The 23,387-nt window shown below is 43.8% G+C and overlaps 1 protein-coding gene across 3 annotated transcripts in view; it reads right to left on the bottom strand.

Moving 5' to 3' along the window:
• The window catches only part of PGAP1 (post-GPI attachment to proteins inositol deacylase 1), a 1,346,394-nt gene that overhangs the window by 236,409 nt on the left and 1,086,598 nt on the right, over positions 1-23,387 (bottom strand). The window lies entirely within an intron of this gene.

The following is a 23,387-nucleotide window of genomic DNA, read 5'->3' on the forward strand; positions in this document are numbered from 1 at the left end:
TCCTGGATCAATGGTCTCTGGAGAATTTACACTTTGTATGCCAAGAACTGCTGTGAACTGTTCTGTAACCTGTGACTTGCTGGTAACTGCTTATGTTCAGTTGTGAATTGCCTATCTGTGGAAAAGCTGTGAAAAGTAAACTGCTGTGTGGAACTTTTACCCGGTGTATGTGATCCATGTCATGGATTAAATGGGGTCCCCCCTCCTGAGCAACAACCAGCACAGGGCTAAAAGCCCAGAGTGATGCTGGAACATATATACACACACACATACGTCCATTTTTATATAAAGATAGATAGATAGATAGATAGATAGATAGATAGATAGATAGATATAAGTGATGCAACAAGCGCTACACCTTCCCAGAATATACAATAATTCAAGTAAAATATAGTGAAAATACAACACTATTTTTCCAAATAAGCTCTAAATCAAAATGTTCATCTGATGATAAAACTTCTGCGCTCTCAGTGTTTCACAGTTACAATCCTACATGATAAATGCACATGTGTGTACCAGATATAGAATTATAAACAACTTGTAGTAGTATCTTTCTCCCAATCTCCTCCTCCTTATGCCTCTTTCCTCAACCCACGGTGTGTTTGATGGATGGAAGTTGTACATGGATCGAGATTAGGAAAATTATTATAACGAACGTGCACTTCGGGGGCCATTCCGAGTTGATCGCTCGCTAGCTATGTTTTGCAGCGCTGCGAACAGATAGTCGCCGCCTATAGGGGAGTGTATTTTTGCTTTGCAAGTGTGCGATCGCATGTGCAGGGGAGCGGTACAAAAAAGTTTTGTTCAGTTTCTGAGTAGCTCAGAACGTACTCAGCCGCTGAGATCACTTCAGTCTGTTCTTGCCCGTAATTGACGTCAGACACCCGCCCTGCAAACACTTGGACACACCTGCGTTTTTCCAACCACTCCCAGAAAACGGTCAGTTGACACCCACAAACGCCCTCTTCCTGTCAATCTCCTTGTGATCGGCTGTGCAAATGGATTCTTCGTAAAATCCATCGCTCATCAACGATCCGCTTTGTACCCGTACGACGCACCTGCGCATTGCGGTGCATACGCATGCGCAGTTCTGACCTGACCACAGCGCAGCGAAAAATCCCAGTGTGCGATCAGGTCGGAATGACTCCCTTTGTGCTATCATGCAACAAAAAAAAAGTACTTAAGTGCATATTAGAAGAAAGAGAACACTATTGCCACCTTGTGGTCAATTGACAAGATCACACCACTTATATATGTGAGTGGCAAACATCCGTGTAGCAAATAAAAATAAAAGTACTATGACTCACTTCTCAGCAAATAATGGTGTCTCTATGGAGTCTTTCTTGAAGTTCCACATAAAAACACCTTAAAACAGAGAACTCCCAACAGGGAAAGAAAGCTAGATAATGTGATGTTTCAATACAAATACAAATATACAAATATTTATCACATCACACAAAAAGATAAAAATGGACTCGTACAATAAAACAGTAAAATGAATGCTTATCTGCATGTCATGCATCAACGGTAGAGTAACTGTAGTTTACCCAATTTGTGTCATCCCTTTTTGCATTTATGGGACTTCCTCATGGGCCAATATTTCAATATATTATGTGGTACGTCAAGAAAGACTCCATAGAGAGTGACACCATTATTTACTGAGAAGTGAGAAATGAGTCATATAACTTTTATTTTTATTTGATACACGGGTGTTTGCCACTCACATTTATAAGTGGTGTGATCTTGTCATTTGACAAGGTGGCAATAGAGTGTTCTTTCTTTCTTCTAATATGCACTTAAGCACATTTTTTGCATTTATTCAAGATAGCACAAAATCACTTTAAAGAAGTGCACTTTAGTTATACATTTTTCCCTAATCTTGAGCCATGTAAAAGTCCCATCCATCAAACTGGTTGGGTATTGGTTACCGGCAGCCGTCATCCCCGCAAAATGCCGGCAGGGGGTGAGGATGAGCGCAACAAAGCAACTTGCGGGCTTGGTGATGAGCTGCACTCACCACAGGATCTATTCTCACTCTATGGGTGTTGTAGACACCCACGAGTGGGAATAGTCCCTGTTAGTCGGAATGCCGACTTTCTGGATTGAGAGCTGACTTGATGTCGGGATCGGTATTGTGACTGGCGGTCTCCTGACTGCCGGTCACATAACTACATCCTCATCAAACACGCCGGTGTTGAGGAAAAAGGCATAAGGAGGAGGAGATTGGGAGAAAGATACTACTACAAGTTGTGTTTCCTTCTATATCTGGTTTGCACATCTGCATTTATCACATTGGATTATGACTGTTTTGTGAAACACTGAAGGCGCAGGAGTTTAATAATTCGATGAACATATATATATATATATATATATATATATATATATATTCAAAATAATGCTCTACAGCTTTTTGTTTTCTCTTACTAATTTTTACTTTGGCATGTATTTATTATTGTAAATTTTTTATAATTTAGTGCACACATATTCCGTATCACATTAAAGAAAATATTTGGCCATTCATATCACTCCCAGCCCCAGTGGAGCTTACAATCTATGGTGGTAATTCCAAGTTGATAGCAGCAGGAAAGTTGGGCAAAACCATGTGCACTGCAGGGGGAGGGTGGCTGATATAACATTTGCAGAGAGAGTTAGATTTGGGTGGGTTATTTTGTTTCTGTGCAGGGTAAATACTGGCTGCTTTATTATTACACTGCAATTTAGATTGCAGATTGAACTCACCACACCCAAATCTATCTCTCTCTGCACATGTTATATCTGTCCACACCTGCAGTGCACATGGTTTAGCCCAACTGCTAGCAAAGTTCCTGCTGCGATCAACTCAGAATTACCCCCTATATTCCCTACCACATGTACATGCACACACATTTACGCTAGGATTAATTTTATTTTGGAGCCAATTAACCTACAGTAACAGACTATTTTTAGATTGTGCCTGGTTCCGGACCAGATCTTCCATTAGGGGAATGTAGGCTCTCGCATGAGGATTATTTGTCCACCTCCTGGAAACCATCTTTTTTTGTCTTTGAGTAACATGTTGAGGCCCTCACTCATTATGGGGTAAATTTACTAAAGTCCGTGTATGGCCAAATTTGCAATCTCAGACATACTGTATTTGGCTACTTGTACAAACAGGGGCATTTATCAAAGGCAAAACAGGGGAGTGCTGGACCAGACTAAACTTGAAGAACACGGGTGATCAAGCAAATATATCAAATACACCATGGTGGTCATTCCGAGTTGATCACTCGATAGAAGTTTTTTGCAGCTGTGCAAACGCTATTCCGCCTCCCACTGGGAGTGTATTTTAGCTTAGCAGAAGTGCGAACGAAAGGATCGCAGAGCGTCTACAAAGTTTTTTTGTGCAGTTTCAGAGTAGCACTAAACCTACTCAGCGCTTGCGATCACTTCACACTGTTCAGTTCCTGTTTTGACATCACAAACACGCCCTGCTTTCGCCCAGCCACACCTGCGTTTTTCCTGGCACGCCTGCATTTTTCAGAACACTCCCTGAAAACGGTCAGTTGACACCCAGAAATGCCCACTTCATGTCAATTACTCTGCGGCCAGCAGTGAGACTGAAAAGCTTCGCTAGACCCTGTGTGAAACTACATCGTTCGTTGTAATAGTACATCGCGCGTGCGCATTGCGCCGCATACGCATGCTCAGAAGTGCCGTTTTTTTTGCCTCATCGCTGCACAGCGACCGAAATCTGCTAGCGAACAACTCGGAATGACCACCCATAGGCCAAACTTGGAAATACTTTCTATAGACAACACCGTAACATGGGGATTTACCATATATTGTGTTTGCAAAGATGGATGAAACACGGGTGTAAATTAGTCACACTCGGACCATTATAGAAGTTTCAAATATACCACCTTTTTCTCAGCAAGTTTTACATGTGTGTCCACTGTGGCCAAAATTATGATGCCTATAAAAGGGTACAGCTCCATCAATTTCTCTTATTTCAGCATGACAGATTTGCTCTGATGCAGGATGCTGTGGGATTCCTGAGGATATATCACCAGGCTGGAAGGGCCCAGGGCTAAGAAACTGAACAGGCTCAGCAGGTTTTGCAAGTACTGCACAGGCATCATTTTCTTAAGGGGCATTTGAACCTGAACGCATTGGTCAATGGTGAGGTTATACAGATGTTCTAGCTTAATCGCAACAATTTACTCAATCTGTAAGACCTTGTCAAATTGGATCTAGATCCTATCTCATGCTCTGTCTCAAACCTGCATAAACTCCTGACTGTTTTGCTCTTTCTAACTACTGAGAATTTTAAGTCTGTGACTGGTAGAGTTATTGGGATCTCACAGGCAACCTATTATCGGTATCTCAAACAGGTCCTTGCTGCTTTCCACCTCTTTCTGCTTCCCTAGGCAGGAATCACAGTGGCATGCAGTCAGGGTAGCTTTTTATCATATTGCAGGCATGCCCAATGTCTTGGGTGCGATTGACTGCACACACATTGGTCTAAGACCACCTAGTGCCATGCAACGTATATACCTGTATCGCCATCATGCCTACTCGACTAATGTGCAGGTGGTTTGTGATGTAAGCATGAAAATAATGAGTGTTGTGATGGCTTACCCTGGCAGATGTCCCAATTCCTTTATCCTCAGCTAGTCAGCTCTCTATGACAAATTTGAGGCCGGACAAATGCCAGAGGGTTGGCTGCTGGTTAAGTAGAAATGTCACTGGCCCTTTAAGACAAACACACAGCATACCTCCCAACATAACCCTATCTAGGAGGGACACAATGCTCTGCTTCTAGACTTTTCTACTAATTTATGATTGCCTTCACCTGTTTTGAACAGGTTAATGGATAAGAAAGGTGTTTTACCACAGGTGAGGCAATCATAAATGAAGAGAGAAAGAAAGCAAAAATAATCAACACCCAAGGCGCAAATACACTTATGCAGCTGATTGAGCAAGTGAGGGCCACCTTACCCTCGTATGGAATTACAATAAACAAAAAAACTCAAATAATAGCGCTCAGTGTGGTTTCATATATGATAACTGGAAAAATACTTGTAGTCCATATGAATATGTTTAAAGAGTCCAATCTCGGGATGATTCCTCCTGTTGTTATCTAAGGACGATCAAATCTTCCACTCCATACGACGTATCAACAAGATATGTGAACAAAAGCAAAAATAGGCATCATGGTGTAATACGTCTTTAAATGCTGGAAATGCACAGTGCAGCATGAAAACCAATTTTCAAAGAAGATGGATGGCGTACCCCACTCACAATTAATAAGACTGATCTCCACACATAAAGGTATCTTTCATTCCACCAAAAAACTATAGGTCAGGCATATAGTACAGTGCGTACCATTACTCACTCAGAACAAGCCGCGAATCCTCACGTAGCGGTTTCTTTATATATGGCTCCAAAGATATTCAAAAAAGTGTAGTAGTTAAAAACACTTTAATATGAATAAAACACATATACATACAGTGGACCTTAACACAAAAATGGTTCAAGGGCGGACAGTGAAAAAGCTGATATGGCCGCCGGCCTAAAACAGCACTAACCAGCAAGATAGTATAACCACAAATCCAACCTCAAGAAACCAAATCATGCAGGAACCACCTGTAAGCACTCATCCTAATCTATTCAACACATCACATGTATCTTTTAAATATGAACGACCTTTAGTCACCAAAGGCTGTAACTGAAAATCGATGTAATGTGACATATTGGCAGTAATTGAGTTCGTACCTGCTACAATAGGGCGTCCTGGGGGGTGCTGTTCATCCTTGTGCACCTTCGGTAGAAGATATAGCACTGGAATTGTATATTCATTATTAAGACACACACAAAACATTTTTTAATTTGAGTGATCATGTCTTAGATGATGACGAAATTTCAGTCCTAAAAAAAGGTTTGAAATTCTGTCCTTCTAATGAGATCAATTTTTTTAATTTATTCATTGATATCCAGAAATTTGTACGGAAATTATATTTAAAAACATTTTTTGGGGATAGAAATGATCAGCAAATACAGGTTCAGAATGAAATGAGTTTTAAAAAACCTTCACATTTTAACCCCAGTCATGTAAAGGGATGTTTTGTGGAGTCGTTCCATAAAATAGTAAATGAAGAGATACGTGCCTTACAAAACAATCTTCCGGCCCAGCAGACAAAGGGGGGAGGGGGGGGGGTTGTTATTATGAGCAGGACCTTTTATGAAAAAAAGGCTATGCGCCAATTGCAGGATGGCATTACTTACAGGAAATTAAGGGCCGACCCTTCTGTGAGAGTGTTAAACAGTCTAAAGGAGTTAGTTAAGGAATACTCAGACAATGGTACACTTGACACATCCACTTCAGAGTTTCTTATTAATAATGAATATACAATTCCAGTGCTATATCTTCTACCGAAGGTGCACAAGGATGAACAGCACCCCCCAGGATGCCCTATTGTAGCAGGTACGAACTCAATTACTGCCAATATGTCACATTACATCGATTTTCAGTTACAGCCTTTGGTGACTAAAGGTCGTTCATATTTAAAAGATACGCGTGATGTGTTGAATAGATTAGGATGAGTGCTTACAGGTGGTTCCTGCATGATTTGGTTTCTTGAGGTTGGATTTGTGGTTATACTATCTTGCTGGTTAGTGCTGTTTTCGGCCGGCGGCCATATCAGCTTTTTTACTGTCCGCCCTTGAACCATTTTTGTGTTAAGGTCCACTGTATGTATATGTGTTTTATTCATATTAAAGTGTTTTTAACTACTACACTTTTTTGAATATCTTTGGAGCCATATATAAAGAAACCGCTACGTGAGGATTCGCGGCTTGTTCTGAGTGAGTAATGGTACGCACTGTACTATATGCCTGACCTATAGTTTTTTGGTGGAATGAAAGATACCTTTATGTGTGGAGATCAGTCTTATTAATTGTGAGTGGGGTACGCCATCCATCTTCTTCGAAAATTGGTTTTCATGCTGCACTGTGCATTTCCAGCATTTAAAGACTATTACACCATGATGCCTATTTTTGCTTTTGTTCACATATCTTGTTGATACGTCGTATGGAGTGGAAGATTTGATCGTCCTTAGATAACAACAGGAGGAATCATCCCGAGATTGGACTCTTTAAACATATTCATATGGACTATAAGTATTTTTCCAGTTATCATATATGAAACCACACTGAGCGCTATAAATGAAGAGAGAAGTCCAGGAACAGAGAATTGTGTCCCTCCTGGACAGGGTCATGTTGGGAGGTATGACACAATCCTGTATACTAATGAATTAAGCAAGTTTATGATCTATTTATGTGTTACAAGTGATTCTGGGTATGGCTGTTTCTCCTGGCTTCTGACTCTGTTGTCGCTTCCAAATTCCCCTGCTGATCAGTGATAGAAGGATATTTTGGGCTATTAAAATCTTGTCTAGATTAATCATGTGGCAATTTGTTGTATTCTCCGTTAAAAATATCTAAAAATCTGCTCAGCTGCTCTTCTGAGTGCCTAATGTGTGCCTTACTGGGGAAGCCATGGGGGTAGTGTGTATTGTAGCGCCCCCTGAAGTGCTTGATGGCGGTGTTTAAGTCCTGGGTGGCATTATTTTGGGACTCCATCAGGCTCATTACAGTCTGTTGGTGAGTAGTGTTCATCTTCAACAGACGTATGTAGGCTTGATTACATTTTTGATTGTCTACCATCAAGCATAGGAAGGAGTTGTGGAAGCGATTATTATCAGTCCACATTGATCTAATGTGTTTGCCACTCTGGTCATCTCAGTCATTAAATTGATGACATTATGGCTAATCTGGTGCGTGTTCTTGGTTTGTGCGGCAATTTGACGTACTCTGGTTTGTAAGCAATCCAGCTGTTGGCTTTGATGTTGCAACAGCTGGACAAAAATAATTGATCAGCAATTTGTACTGGTGGCAGTGTCTGACTGATGTGTAGTGGTGGTGTCCCCATCATTGGTGGTGGGTCTAACACTGGCCTCAAATTTAATTTATATGTAATTTCTTCGGTTTTAGGTACCCCCATTTGTGCAGGCTGCTGCTCGGCTTGGTTGTCCTCCTCTGAAACTAATGATGAGAAGTGTGTAAGTATATTTTGTGTTTTGTAAGAATTTTAAGAAGACATTTTTATTACTAAATTTTTTTGGATTATGTAGATTTTTAACAAGTGGAGTTGTATTTTAGAACACACAATCACATTTAAATTAGGTCATAATTTTTAACAATTAAAATTATATGTGTCATACCCCATAAATGGGTCTCCCATGTTCCTAATGGTAGTTGGGTCACCCCTGTCCCCCATTGTTAAATTACAGGGCTATTGTTGTGTGTCACAGACACTGTCGTTTTTTAAGATCTCACTGCCCCAGTAGTAAAGTGCTGCTCCATTATAACCTTCTAACAATGTATTAGCTGAACTTTAAATTATCCTGTTAGGCTAGCTAACAGATATTTTGATGCCACCAATAGGAAAAGTTTCCCCTTGGTCAGCAACAGCTTTTACCCAGTAAAATCCCCCCTATCAGATTGGAGGCTTAGGTTGCAAGGCAGAGGAGTGCAGGGGTTGGCTGTTACCAGGGGACCTCCGGCCAGTGAGAGTTCAGACCCCGAGGCAAAGGTAGACCAAGCAGCAGCAAGAGGGATAAATAGAAGCAGCTGAGGGGATAAAGGGAACACACACAGATGGGAAGTTTGCCTGTGCAGGAGCAGTCATGTAGTTCAGAGAGACACAGAGATAGGAGCCTACATGTGAAAAGTGAAGTAATGTACCCACCAGTAAGGCAGAGTGTGGTCTGGCAAGGAGAATGGGTGACCAGCATCCAGGAGGACAGAGATGGCAGGAATGGTCTGGAGGTCAGTGGCTGTGGCACTGTCATGAACTGCTACAGTGTAAGTATCCCGGCTGCATGGAGCCAATGCAAGGACAAAAGAGGACCCATGCTAAGAGGGCCCCTGCTGGAAGTCCCGAAGGAGGCAGGCAATTCTGAGGACACCCCATTACTGGCTGCAGGACTCCTGCACTGCTAATAAGCAGGCAGGCATTTCTGAGGACAACGTGTCAGCTTCGGAGAGGTCCCTGGGTTGTGAAGGACCCCTTGCAGTGACCTGGATTTCTGGAGTAAAGAGGCAGGGGATGAGGCTCCTGCTTAATTTTGCCATAATGCTGCAGTAAGGTGATTTAATGCCTGGGGATGGGTGGGCAAGCATGGCAACTGTACAGGACGGAGTGATATTCTGGTCACTTGCCCTTTGCCACTCTCATTGTGTAAATGAATACCTGGCAGTAGAGGAATTGTATTTTTGATCGGGGACAAGTGGTCAGAAAGACAATCCTGTGGACCGTTCATTTGAAGTCTGAAAAGGGCATTTTTAACATACCATATTAATATTTGCACATGCTACTACTTGACAAATGGATTAGTTAAAGGCTGAAAATTATTCATGTCACCTCGTTAAACTTGCTTATGACTGCTAACAGTTCATCAAAGTCTAAAGTTTGTAATGTTTACCTGTTGCTACCTGTTATGAATAAATCTGCTAGCTATTTATTACTAAATCTGCTAGTCATTTATTATTGAATTATTGCCTGCATATACAGTATGTAAAATGTTGCTGGTGTTATGCAACTGTGATACCTGCCAGCTTAAAAGTGAATGCTATAGTATTGAATTGCTATTGTATTTTATGTGTCAAGTGCTATTGGGTTTATGCTAGCATGAGACTTACCTGTTAGCTTAAAGGTAATGTTTAAAAAGTGACTAGCCTGCTTAACGCTGAACTTGCAAAGGACTATAAGGGTCATTCCAAGTTGATCGCTAGCTGCTGTTGTTCACAGCGATCAGGCTAAAAATAATTTCTGAGCATGCATATGCACCGCATGCGCAACGTACGGGTACAAATGCCGTTGTGGTTGTGCTCAGGTTCTAGCAAAGTTTTCAGTCGCACTGACGGCCGCAGGAAGGGGGCATTTCTGGGTGTCAACTGACCGTTTTCAGGGAGTGTTTGCAAAAATTCAGGCGTGTCTGATAAAACGCAGGCGTGGCTGGGCGTGTGTATGCCGTCAAATCCGGACACGAATAGGCTGTAGTGATCCAAAGCGCTGAGTAGGTTCAGAGCTACTCTGAAACTGCACAAACTGTTTTTGCAGAGCTCGGATGCATATGCGTTCGCACTTCTGCTAAGCTAAAATACACTCCCCAGTGTGCGGCGGCATAGCCTTTGCACGGCTGCTAAAACTAGCCAGCAAACGGTCAACTCGAAATGAGGGCCTTTATGCTAAAGCTTTTACAGTACTTTCTCAACGCTAGGAGCTAAACTTGCAAATAACTTTGTGCAAATGCTTTTGTCCTCTAATTGCTGGACTGATCAAGGTCTGTTAGTTACTTTTATGAGTTTAGGAAAAGTAACTGTTACTGTGTGCTACAGTTTAAACAAATCTCATTTTGGAGGTGAAATTGCTACCATATCTTGTTATATGTTACAAATAAAAAGGAGTTGTATCCTTTATTCTGTGTGGTCACTGTGTCTGAAGGGAAAAAAAATCAGGCCTGCCTCTCTGATCTTACCCAAACCTGGTCTGTTTTAATACCCAATACAAGTTTTATGTTCCGCCACCAACTTTGGGGTGTAACATATGTATAATGTGTTTGGTGTTTATTTGTTTGTTATGGAGTAAATCATTACTTCTAGACAGTAATAATTTATTAGTTTGCACAGTATACTGACATTGTTATTGTACTGTTTTTGCAAATTTGGGCCAGGGTGGTAGGAATTTTTTTTATTTTGCACAAGTTTGTCAATTTGCAAGTTTACAAATGGGAAAAGTACTTTCTTTGTTGGGGCACTAATCCACCAAAAATTAGGTATACTAGTAAAAACGTAACTTGTATTTCTCCATTAAAAAACACATAGTATCTCACTTGTCAAACAAAACAAAAAACAGAAAAACACAAAAAAACATGGACAGCTAACCAATCAGGTGATCACATTGGTGATTATAATTACTCAAATGAAAACTCTCTCACCTAACACACCCCTATATGTGTGAAGGCTGTCCAGCAATGATCATGTATCTGACCACAAGCAGAGACAAAGGGGTAAATTTACAAAGATTCGTGCTTCTGTCGTTTTTGTCGAAATTGAACTCGACTGGCACCATCCCTGTTTTTGTGTAACTTTTTAAATCCAAAATTGGTAATTTATTACGTCACTGCGTTTGTGTATTTCAAGTTTTCCAATGTCGAAGTTATTCATATTTCTGAAGGTATTTCCACCCGCACTTGTGTTTTTCGGCTGAACATGAGTGGTTTGCAGCATGATTCATGTTTTTTTCTTTTTTTTTTATCATCAATAGTTTTTATTGAATTTTTTTCATTGCAAACAGGGGTACAAAAGGAAGAGAGAGGGAAGGGGGGGGGGGGGAGTAGGTACATAAACATATAAGAGAACGTTACAATAGACATGTGCAAACAAGTGCATACAGTTCAAAGTCGATCACACAGGTACATCGTAAGGAAAACAACAACAAAAAAGAGAAAAAGAAAGGTATTTATAGAGATGGAAGGATGGCAATGGGCTCGCTATAAATACAACCCAAATAAGGGTTAATTGTGGTCTTAGAAGGGGAAGGGGGGGGAGGCCTCATCAGCCGATGGGGCTAGAAGGTGGCTGTCCAGGGGGGAGGGGACGTAACATCAATGCAGCACCTTCACCTTCCGTGGTAAACAGATGCCAAGGCATCCAGCGCACCAAAGCAGATTTAGCAGTGAAGGAGTATGGGATGTGTTCAGTCTCCATCAAGAAGTGCAGCTGTATTTTGTGTATTACCTTCGACAACGGAGGCATCGTGGCCTGTTTCCAATTTTGGGCTAAAGCCGCCCGTGCGGCTAGACATATGTGGCCTAAGACATAGTGTAGATGTACATCCACGCCTCGCGGATATGTATTCAGTAAAGCTATAAGGGGAGAGGGGGACAGGTCGAGATTCAAAACTTTATTGATAAGGCCAAATATCTCTGTCCAGTACGTCTGGGCATGGGGGCATGACCAAAAAATATGGAAGAGGTGGTCTACTTCTCCGCATAGGCGCCAACAAAACTTCGAACATGCAGGCCAGATCGTATGGAGCCTTTCCGGTGTAAGGTATAATCTATGGAGTAGCTTAACATGCATTTCGGAGTGATTCAGGCATTTAGACATGGTAAAAGATTACAAAAAAATGCGTTGCCATTGAGAATCATGGAGCACACATCCCATATCTGCCTCCCACCTGATTTGGGCTTTAGATTTAGGAGCAGGGAGTAATGAGAGCAATGTTTTATACCAGAAGGAGATCTCCCCTCTAGAAGTGGCACTGGAGAATCGGCCTATAGCTTGCTAAATACCAGGTGATGGTGGGGAGGGGGAGAGGTGGAGGCCAGTCCACCAGTGCTGTATTTGGTAATATCGAAGCCTCTCAGAGTCAGGCAGAGAGAAGCGTCCCTGTAAATCAGAAAGGGAGGCGAGCACAGATCCATTAAACAAGTCCCCCAGGACCTCCATCCCCCTGGACCTCCAGCCCGCCAGGTTAAGATTAGGGACCAGGGCGGCCACCGTACGTAGCGATATCAGGGAGAAATTATGATATGAAGGGGATAGGGCCGCAGACAATTTGTCCCAAACCTGGGGCGTGGCTCAGGTAGAGGGGAGGAGGTTTAAGCTCCGTGGACGAAGGGTTCTAGGGATCGAAAAAAGATCTTTCAGTGGAAAACGGGGGCAGGTCGCCTCCTCTAAACACTTCCACCCCGGAGGCACGTTTTTGTGGAATTCTTTAATCTGGGCCAGAAGGGAGGCCTCCTGGTACAGTGATAGATTGGGCATATCCAGGCCACCCACTCTCCTTGGTAGAGACATCCTCGCGCGGGCAAGTTTAGGCGGTCGCGAAGACCATATATAATTAGTGAGGATTGTAGTGGCTTTATCTAGATACTTCTTGGGGAAGATAAAAGGAATAGTGCGAAACAAGAACATTAATTTAGGAAGCAGCGACATCTTGAATGCGGCCAGCCGGCCCATCCAAGAAACCTCATAGTTGAGCCATGATTTGGTAAACAACTGAAGGGAGGACAGCAGAGGAGGAAGATTGACCTCAAATACAGAAGAGGAAGATGGAGGGATATATATACCCAGATATCGTATCGAGGATGTTTGCCAATTATATGGATACTTAGCACGTAGTAGAGGCAAAGAGTTAGAGAGATTGATGGGCAAAGCATCCGTCTTGGAGGCATTTAATTTATAATACGATGCTGCAGAGTACCTATCTAAAACATTGTGTAAGTGGGGGAGTGTTGTGGCTGGATCTGTTACAAATAAAAAAACATCATCTGCGAACAGACATAGTTTGTGTGACGTGACGCCCAACCTCAGTCCAGGGAATTGCGGGTCCGCACGGAGCCTAGCCGCCAGTGGTTCTATGGCCAAAACGAATATGAGAGGTGAGAGAGGGCAGCCCTGGCGGGTACCATTATAGATTGGAAAAGAACTAGATAAAAAGCCATTACTGAATACCCGGGCCGTCGGGGAGCCATATAGAGCTAATATTGACGAGAGGATATGGTCACGTAGGCCAAATTTTAGTAGGACTTCTCGCATATAAGACCAGTTTAAGCGATCAAAGGCCTTCTCTGCGTCCAAAGATAGCAGTAGGAGACCTTGCTTGGGGGTTAGAGAATCGACAAGGTTGAATACCCTGCGTGTATTGTCGGACACCTGTCTTCCCGGGATAAAGCCAACCTGGTCCGGATGTATCAGGGAGGGGAGGAGGGCGTTCAATCGAGAGGCGATTAATTTAGCATATATTTTAACATCCCCATTCAGTAACGCAATGGGGCGATAATTTTGACAAAAGGTCGCATCTTTGCCTGGTTTAGGGATCGTGACAATACGTGCTTCGAGCATCTCCTGAGGGATGGTGCCCCGTGAGGTAATATCGGTGTAGACTGCCACCAAAGAGGGAGCTAGAAGGTCCTGGAACGAAACATAGAAGTCATTAATAAAGCCATCAGGGCCAGGCGCCTTACCTTGAGGGAGGGACTTGATCACCTGGAGGGTTTCTGATAGGGACCATGGGGCATTCAGCAATGCTAGTTGATCATCTGAGATATGTGGAAGGTTTAAATCCGCTAAGAAGGAGTTGATAGAGGAAGGGGTAGGTTGCGGGGTGGCAGGGTCTGACGCGAGGTTATAAAGTTGGGAGTAAAATTTGGCAAATTGATTCGCTATCTCTCTTGGGTTAGAAATTTTGGTGCCTGTGGGTGATATAATGAGCTTGATTCTATTCCGAGCCTGTTGAGCCCTAAGCTTCCGGGCCAACAGTTTCCCCGGCCTGTTCCCCGTTAGATAAAACTTCTGGCGTATCCTATTCAAGGAAGCCTGGGTGCGCGCCATTAGTAATGTCTGGAGTTGAGATCTAATATCGACTAACTGCTTCTGTAAAGATTTCGTAGGTTTAGATTGGTTTTAGTCCTTTAGTTCCTTCAGTTTGAGCTCTAGATCAACCTGGCGTTGTAGGTTGAGTTTCTTGAGCTGTGCTCCCGCCTGAATCGCTGCTCCCCGTATGACAGCTTTAAGTGCGCACCAGAAGTTCAGGGTGGACGTGTCTGAGGGGGAATTAAATTCCATATAGGACGAAATACTGTCAACTATAATTTTTTTTGAGACTGGGTTGGACAGCAAATGTGGAGAGAATCTCCACGGGCGGGGGGGAGAGTGTTGGCAAGCTACACTCCATTTAAGAATCAGCGGGGCGTGGTCTGACCAAGTTATAGGGAGAATATCTAAGGATCTGGCGAACTGGAGGGTCCATTTGTCCGAAAATATAAAATCAATACGGGAGTAAGAGTTGTGGACGGGGGAATAGTAGGTGTACTCCCGCCCTGTGGGGTTTTGTACTCGCCATATGTCATAGAGATCAAATTCAGCCATGAGGTTACGAAAGGCTAAGGAGTTGGCGTTGGGAGAGGCGGAGGCGGGGGGAGCGGTCCTAGGAGACCTGTCCAACTTAGGATCAAGAACTAAATTAAAATCTCCCATGAGCAAAAGGGAGCCCGTACGAATCCTCTGAATAGCCACACATAGCTTTCGGATAAAAGCTACTTGGTTTGAGTTTGGGGCATATGCCGAGACCAGGGTGACCGGCCTGTCGTTTAAAAGGCCGCTCAGTATAAGGTACCGGCCGTTTTTATCAGCTAACTGAGAGTGCAAAATGAAGGAGACGGAGTCTCTAAATAATATAGCCACACCGTTCCTCTTAAAAGGCCCATTAGCAAAATAACCTAGGGGGAATCTACGATCTTTAAAAATAGGGGGTGCTACAGATGAAAAGTGTGTCTCCTGTAGGGTAACTATATCAGCTTTATTCCTATTAAAATAACCCAAAGCCAGCCTACGCTTATTAGGGGGAATTCAGCCCCTTGACATTCATAGATAATATCTGGACCATCGGGGCAGGTTAAAGTACTTTGTTAGAGGTGAAGGACCTTGACATAAACAAAAATAGAATTGTCTCGAGTAGCGAGTACCTACATCATAAAACAGAGGGTGGGGGGGGGGGAGGGGAACAGGGAGGCGAAGGGGGAGGGAAAAACCAAAACGACCCAGTATATCGGGTCGGCATAACTACTGCAAGGAAGGTAAAAAAATGCAGTAGTATATTACTAGGGGGGAACATGTGGCCTAGCGCCACCACCCATGGAGCTAAATAGAAAAAGTAAGCGTAAGCAGAAACAGATATGCTTACCCACAATATACATGCGAACACATGAAAATAATAAATAAAAATATAAAAAGACAAAAACTCAGATATAACATGAAAGGCTAGTACACCGCCATCACAACAGGACGCAGGGCAACTCACGTGACCTCAACAGGGACAATGGTCAAGTCCATTTTGCGATGACGGTACCGGAGACAGTTCAATTTGAAATCTCAGGCTGGTTGTATCAGCATCAGGTGGTGACCCATTCCGAGCGGATGGTGGGCTGTTTCTTGGATCCAGGAGGGAGTGTAACAGAGATATCCCATTCCGCTAGTAATTTGACTCCAGTCTCCAATGAAGTCACCGTGTAAAACTTATTTTCATACGAGATGACGAGCTTCACCGGAAAACCCCATCTGTACGTGATGTCTTGGTCGCGAAGTGCCAAAGTGACGGGGAGAAATGCTCGTCGTTTGGCCAAGGTGAGAGCGGAGAAGTCCGGGAATAGTTGTAAACCTCCCAGAACATCTGAGTCGGAGTCACCTGCTTCTCTGGCCGCTTTCAGGATGCGTTCTTTGATTGTGAAGAAATGCACTCTCAGTAGTGTATCTCTCGGGAGCGAGGGGGCAACTGAGCGTGGTTTAGGCATTCTGTGAATTCTGTCGATGAGTAACTCTTTAGCGTCGGTTTTAGGCAGAAGCTTCTGGAACAAGACAGTAGCATAATTTTCCAACTCGGAATTCTGCACGGAGTCGGGGATGCCACGGATCTAAATATTATTCCGCCGAGATCTGTCCTCTATATCTGCAATTTTGAGTTTAAACGCCTCCAGGTCACTTTGCTGCTGGTCGTGGGCCGTTATGAGGTCATTATGAGACGAGACCAATTCCTCTACTTTCCTCTCCAGATGGTCCGTACGATCGCCTATAGCGTGCAGCTCCGTCTTAACCTCCCGGAGGACCGCTGTGAGATCCTGAGTCAACTCAGATTTAAATGCTGAGAGGGCTTGGTACAGAGTTTTGACCGTGAGAGGTGCATCAGAATCAGGGTCAAACCCCGGCAGGGAGGCAGGGCTGCTAGGGGTATTTTGCGGAGAAGCGGCAGCCGGGGTCTTCCGCAGAGAAGTTTTCTGAGGCGGAAAAGATACTCTAGGGGGCAGCACCCCTTTGACTTTTTTAGAAGGCATTCCAATGAAGTGAGGTTCTGCAGGCAGAATGAGGATAATAATAAAGAAGCTCAGGATCTCGCAGAATAAATGACGGAGATTTAGGTAAGCATAAAAAGACACGGGTGGTGGCGGGCAGGTGATCTGCGCTACATCACATATGACCTGGCAGAGGTTCATCTCCATTCTGCGGGGTCCAGATGAGAGGTTCCCAGCTGGGAGAGAGGGGTAAGCGGACAGGTACATACCTCGGGTCCAGCAGCGCTGTGCTTTAAATGCTGTGAAACAGAGTTGTAGTATGCTTCCCACCAGGTACCTCTCAATAGTGGGATCCAGCAGGCAGCCGGCAGGAGAGGGGTGAAATCACAGTATCTGCCGTCCAAGGGAGCAGGACGTCTGAGCAGGACGTCTGGGCAGGCTAATTACAATGAATCCTGCAGCTGAAGGAAAAATCAAGATGGCCGCCGCACCTTCCTGGGAGTCTGTGTCCCGACCTTCTCCACTTGCCAGGGGTCCCCCACGGCTAATTGCTCCACAAGGTAACCTCCCTGGGGGTCAGAGGAGCTAACAGGGTGGCTGCAGAGGCTCCGGCGGGGTCCGCGTCTCTTTCCGGCACTGCGACTCCGCCGTGGAGCTCAAAACGCGGGTGCCGGGAGTACGCGAGTCCCCGGCTTCCGGATGTTACTAGGCCGCAACCTGCGGGAGCCGTGAAAACAGCTCCCCGGCGGGCACTGTTGGACACAGGGGGGTTGCAGATGGAGAGGGGAGCCCTCAGATTAGGTTTGTAGCGGACCAGGGGGGAAGATAAAGATATATATCACGGCTGGATAGAGGAGTGCAGCAGAAACAGGTCTGCTCTCTTCTCCAGCTAGGCCACGCCCCGATTCATGTTTTTTTCAATCACAGCAGTGTTTTTGTTTTTTTGCGAACACGTTTCGTTTTCATCACTAATGCGTGATTGGTTGTGATGAATATGTAGAAGTGTCAAAGCGCAACCAAATAAATATGCCCCAAAATGTCTGAACCTCATGGGTTTAGTTAGTGGAGGAGGCTTTGAGAGGTTGTGGTCTGAGGAGTTGGTGAGTTTTCGGGAGTTATCTTTGCAATTTCTGAGTGCTGTATTGTCTTTGCAAGTTGTCTTGTCATTCTTGTAGTCTTGTCATTTAGTAGTTTGTCAGATTTTTTGTCATTGTAATTTATTTTTCAAGTCTCTTTTCAGTGTGTGTGTGTGTGTGTGTGTGTGTGTGTGTGTGTGTGTGTGTGTGTGTATGTGTGTGTGTGTGTGTGATGTGTGCTGTGTAGGGGTAGAGGAGTAGTGTGTTTTGTATGTCTTTATTTTTTAGTGTTCAGTGTCATTTGTATGTCCCAGTCTGAGGTGAGTGAGGTGGAAGAGGTTAATGAGAGGGGGACGTTAGTGAGGGAGAAGAGGTGGAGGAGGAGGCAGAGGAGGCTGCAGATTCTTCTAGTGAGAGTGAGAGTGATGTAGCTCCGCAGCCAGGCACCACAACCAAGACGGAGCACAATGTAAATTTCACCTTTGCTGAAAATGTGGCTTTGTTTCGGGAGTTTGTGAAGTACCATTGCCAGCTTTTGGGCCAGAGTCTGCAAAAGTGTCATCCCACACAAAAGGTTTTTGTGGAAGAAAGTTGTGTCTGCTGTAAGCAGTGAGGGCTTGGTGAAGCGCACAGAGGACACGTGCAGCAAAAGGTTTTATGACATCAAGGGCCGTGTCAAGGCGAAAATGGCCAAGGAGGCCAAGTCCTCATGCCAGACAGGAAGTGGCCATCCAGAAGTGGTGAGGGGAACTTATGTTGTGGATTCTGATCGGCCCAAGAAGGGTGGTGGGTTTTTTTTAATTTTCATTTTGGATGTGTTTTAATATTTAAACATATTTCAAACTGCTGTATACTGTGATTTGTCATGCTTTTCGGAATCCTATTTCTGCATTCTTTTGGGAATTTTTTTTTAATGAAGGCAATAAGCTCCTGGTTATGTGCGTCATTGCTATATTATTTCCAAAGTGCTTTTCTGGGTTTGTTTAATTTTTAAGGCATTACAAATTTGAAAATGCACAGCAGCGATCAGGTCTGAATTGGCTCCTTAGTCAGCAGCAAGGTAACGTAGCATTGGGATATCCTGACCCAACTTCCTGAGTAGACTTTTTGGCACCAGAGGGGATCTGCCAGTCAGGTATATAAGGACAGCAGTTCTCAATGGAGGGCGTTCTATTGTGGGGGATCCTGTGAACCAGACATCAGCAGGAAACACTCTGGACTAGGCATTGCTGTGCCATCAGAGGAAACCATACAAGGACAGTGTCGGTGTTAGCCAGTACCCCGGGCTGGGGGACACAGGACTGTCTGGCAAACGGTAGTGGTAAGGAGGCAGATTATTGAGATTGCTAATTTTGGATGCTGACTGCAAGAGACTGCTGGAGGATACATGCTACCAATTACCCTGCACCATGTGAACATCTTATGCTGTTGTGCTGTCATTATAAAGACTTGCTTTTTTTATATACAGTACTCTGATCAGCCCAAGTGAATTGAATCGCACCGAGGGTAACCGCCATCCCAGCTAAGTGTGGTTTTCTCACAATCACCATAATTCCTGATTCCTCCTCCTTTGTATTCCTTCTCCTCACCCCCAGCTGCTATGCATCATCATTCCTCCTCCTTCTCATTTCTACTCATCATTCCTCCTCCTCCTCATTATTCCTCTTCCTCCTCTCATTCCTCCTTCCACAACCCCCACCTTCCCATTCCCCACACTTTACCTGTCTGTTGCCTTGGGAGATATTTCATCACATTTCTTCCTTCAAATTGTGGGAATCGCAGAGGCAGTGCTCACACAGCTCAGCCAGAATGGCTTACTGAACACACAGAGAATGAGGGTGCCTGCCTCTGAGATGTGTATTAGCAATATACATCACTATGGGCACTCAGCAGATCAAGGCAGCCAGATCCACGCACACAGCTCTGCACCAACCTAGTTACAGCCCTGTCTGTGATTAAGAACGAGCTAATAGAGAGACTGCAGCAGGAATAACAGCCTCTGCTGCATCCTCTTTATAACTGTTGAGTTAGGATCTTCACACTGCCAGTAACCTTCTAGGCACATACCCAGGCACAATAAGAATTTGCAGTTCCCCTCTCTGAGCTCTGTCTGCTCTTAAGAAATGTTTGATTAACCAAAAAATATCCAAACTACATTTAAATGGTCAGCAGCAAGTGCCTGGGAATTCCCCTAGGACCCACTGGACTCTAGTAACCTGCCTAGAGTGCATACTAGGTAATCCAGCCCTGCTCAAAATTACAGTGCAAAAAATTTAGCAGTAAAGTATACAAGTGTTCACTAAGTGTGTACGAATAGGGTCATGTTGTCCTATTAATGCATTACTGTTTTCCCCACTTGAGCTGAGACCCTATAATGCCCCAATTGCCCAATTTTTTTTTCCTCCTAGAAAGGACAGTAGAAGCATCATCTGAACAGAGAGTGGGGACAGAGAGAGGGAGAGGTATAGAGAAAGAGTGAGAGAAATGGGACGAAGAGAGAGGAAGAGGGGAAGAGAGGGAGGGAGGGAGGAGGGAGAGAGGGGTGGGGAGAGAGAGAAAGGGAGAGTGGGAAGAGAGGAGATGGAGAGTAGATAGAGAATGCGTGGAAGGGAGAGGGGAGACAGATAGGAGGGACAGAGTGGGGAAAGAGAGAGGGGGAGGGAGAAAGTGAGAGAAAGAAGAAAGCCCAGGTTTGAAATATCAAGAAAACAAACTATAAATACACTTACATTGCTGCTCCGCATGCTGTGACGGTCTCAGGAGTGAGGAGGGTGTTTTCACTGCAGTTGATGGTGGTGCTTGATGCTTAGCATCGGCCCAAGCCATATGCTTGCTCCTACCTGGCTTGCTTCTTCCTGCGCCTCTTCAGTGCTTCGGCAGCAGGTAGGCATAGAAACATAGAGTTTGACGGTAGATAACCACTTGGCCCATCTAGTGTGCCCAAGTATACACCCAGTTACAAACTAGGGTTAATTATTAACTGGAGCTAATTAACCTACCACTATATTTTTGGATTGTGTGAGGAAAATAAGAATTTACTTACCGATAATTCTATTTCTCGTAGTCCGTAGTGGATGCTGGGGACTCCGTAAGGACCATGGGGAATAGCGGCTCCGCAGGAGACTGGGCACAAAAGTAAAGCTTTAGAACTACCTGGTGTGCACTGGCTCCTCCCCCTATGACCCTCCTCCAAGCCTCAGTTAGGATACTGTGCCCGGACGAGCGTACACAATAAGGAAGGATTTTGAATCCCGGGTAAGACTCATACCAGCCACACCAATCACACCGTATAACTCGTGATCTAAACCCAGTTAACAGCATGATAACAGAGGAGCCTCTAGAAAAGATGGCTCACTACAGCAATAACCCGATTTTTTGGTAACAATAACTATGTACCAGTATTGCAGACAATCCGCACTTGGGATGGGCGCCCAGCATCCACTACGGACTACGAGAAATAGAATTATCGGTAAGTAAATTCTTATTTTCTCTAACGTCCTAAGTGGATGCTGGGGACTCCGTAAGGACCATGGGGATTATACCAAAGCTCCCAAACGGGCGGGAGAGTGCGGATGACTCTGCAGCACCAAATGAGAGAACTCCAGGTCCTCCTCAGCCAGGGTATCAATTTTGTAGAATTTTACAAACGTATTTGCTCCTGACCAAGTAGCTGCTCGGCAAAGTTGTAAAGCCGAGACCCCTCGGGCAGCCGCCCAAGATGAGCCCACCTTCCTTGTGGAGTGGGCATTTACAGATTTTTGGCTGTGGCAGGCCTGCCACAGAATGTAGAATATATATACAGCGCTGCTTGACACAATAGTATAAAATTGTATATATTTATTATAAGAATTGATAATTAAAAGTACTTTCGTTACAATAAAACATTGACACTCTAAAATGTGATATGTCTCATAAATGACTCAGGTGGACTTAAGAATCTAATATGCTGACGATAGATAGTATAAGCACTCTTTAGTATAATAAAACCAGCACTAGCACAGTCATAATGATGGACCAGATGTGTATTAGTTCATCCAATTGGATGTAGTTACCAAGTCTGTGTTCCGTTTGAAATGGATCCCTTAAGGTGCAGGTCCGTGTAGCAACGGAGGTATAGTTGGGGTCCTGGTTCACAGTTCACTTGGAACTCCGTGTTCCGTTAAGTGGATCCTCCTCTGGATGTCATAGGCAGTGGCAATGCCTGTAGGGGTCCTGGTTCACGGAGGTAAAGATGAAAGCAAAGGTCCTGACTGCAAGTGATGGCTTGTTAGAAGTGCTGGTCAGCATGTGTCCACACAGGTCTTGGCCTAACGCGTTTCGCTGCTCCTGGCAGCTTTGTCAGAGGTAATGCAACATTGAGACTGATCACCCTTTTATAGGGGAAGTGATGTCATCATTGGAGACAGCTGATACTTAATTGTTAATCGAAACATACTACTCAAAATATTACAGAAGCAGGTATAGTATTCAGTATTTATTATAAAGCATCATCTTATTCATGTATTTAATAAAAACGAAAATGGAAACGAGAGAAAGTGGCTGGTTTGTTTATTTGGTTATTTCTATCAGTTCCGATCATGTGATTTTAGATCGAGAAGTAACCAATGAGAGATTATTCATGGGTCATGTGGGAGAGTCACATGATCTCCTAAATGGAGGGCGTTCGTCCTGGATACTGTTTTTACCGGACTTGTGCTTAGTAATGGAACGCATGGAGATCCGGTCACGTGATCGGACGTTTGCCGATCACGTGATAGGGTCTCGCGTAGCGTAACTTATAAGCTGTTTTAGCTAGAAGAGGATTAGATATTGAAAGGATCAGTGTCACGTGATCGGACTAGTGCCGATCACGTGACCCTCTGAGCATCTAACTGAACGGCCAAATGAAAGCCGTTCATTGGAGTCTTTTCAGCATGAGCTGGGTCAGTTGCCAGGCAACCGCTGTGATCAAATAATACTACTTGGAGCTGAGTGTAATCGCAGTTGTTAGCAAACTGATTTCATTACTTCATAGGTCACTGGAAGACCCATACACGGCACAGGAATTTCAAGAAACATGACAAACACTTAGATATAGAGTAAATGCCTATATTAGAATCATGTTTTTTATATATTTTATATATCACTTTATCAATATTCCTATTGTAATTGGGACTTGAATTTATTCCATATCAGATGGTCAGATAAATTTAGTGACAGATGACATGTGTCTATAGGCATGGGATCTATAATAATATTTATTCTAAGTATTAACTGTAAATAGATGTTATGCTACTAAATCTATCTGGTTCTTCTTTCATTATTAATTAAGAACTAATCTACCAGGTTCTTATTTCATTGTTAATTGGGTACTAGTCTATTTTGGGGTTATATATCTTTAATCTCAGTTAGCTCTATAGTTGTGTTTTTATTAATA

This window comes from Pseudophryne corroboree, chromosome 7, assembly GCF_028390025.1.
Source record: "Pseudophryne corroboree isolate aPseCor3 chromosome 7, aPseCor3.hap2, whole genome shotgun sequence".
NCBI lineage: Eukaryota > Metazoa > Chordata > Amphibia > Anura > Myobatrachidae > Pseudophryne > Pseudophryne corroboree.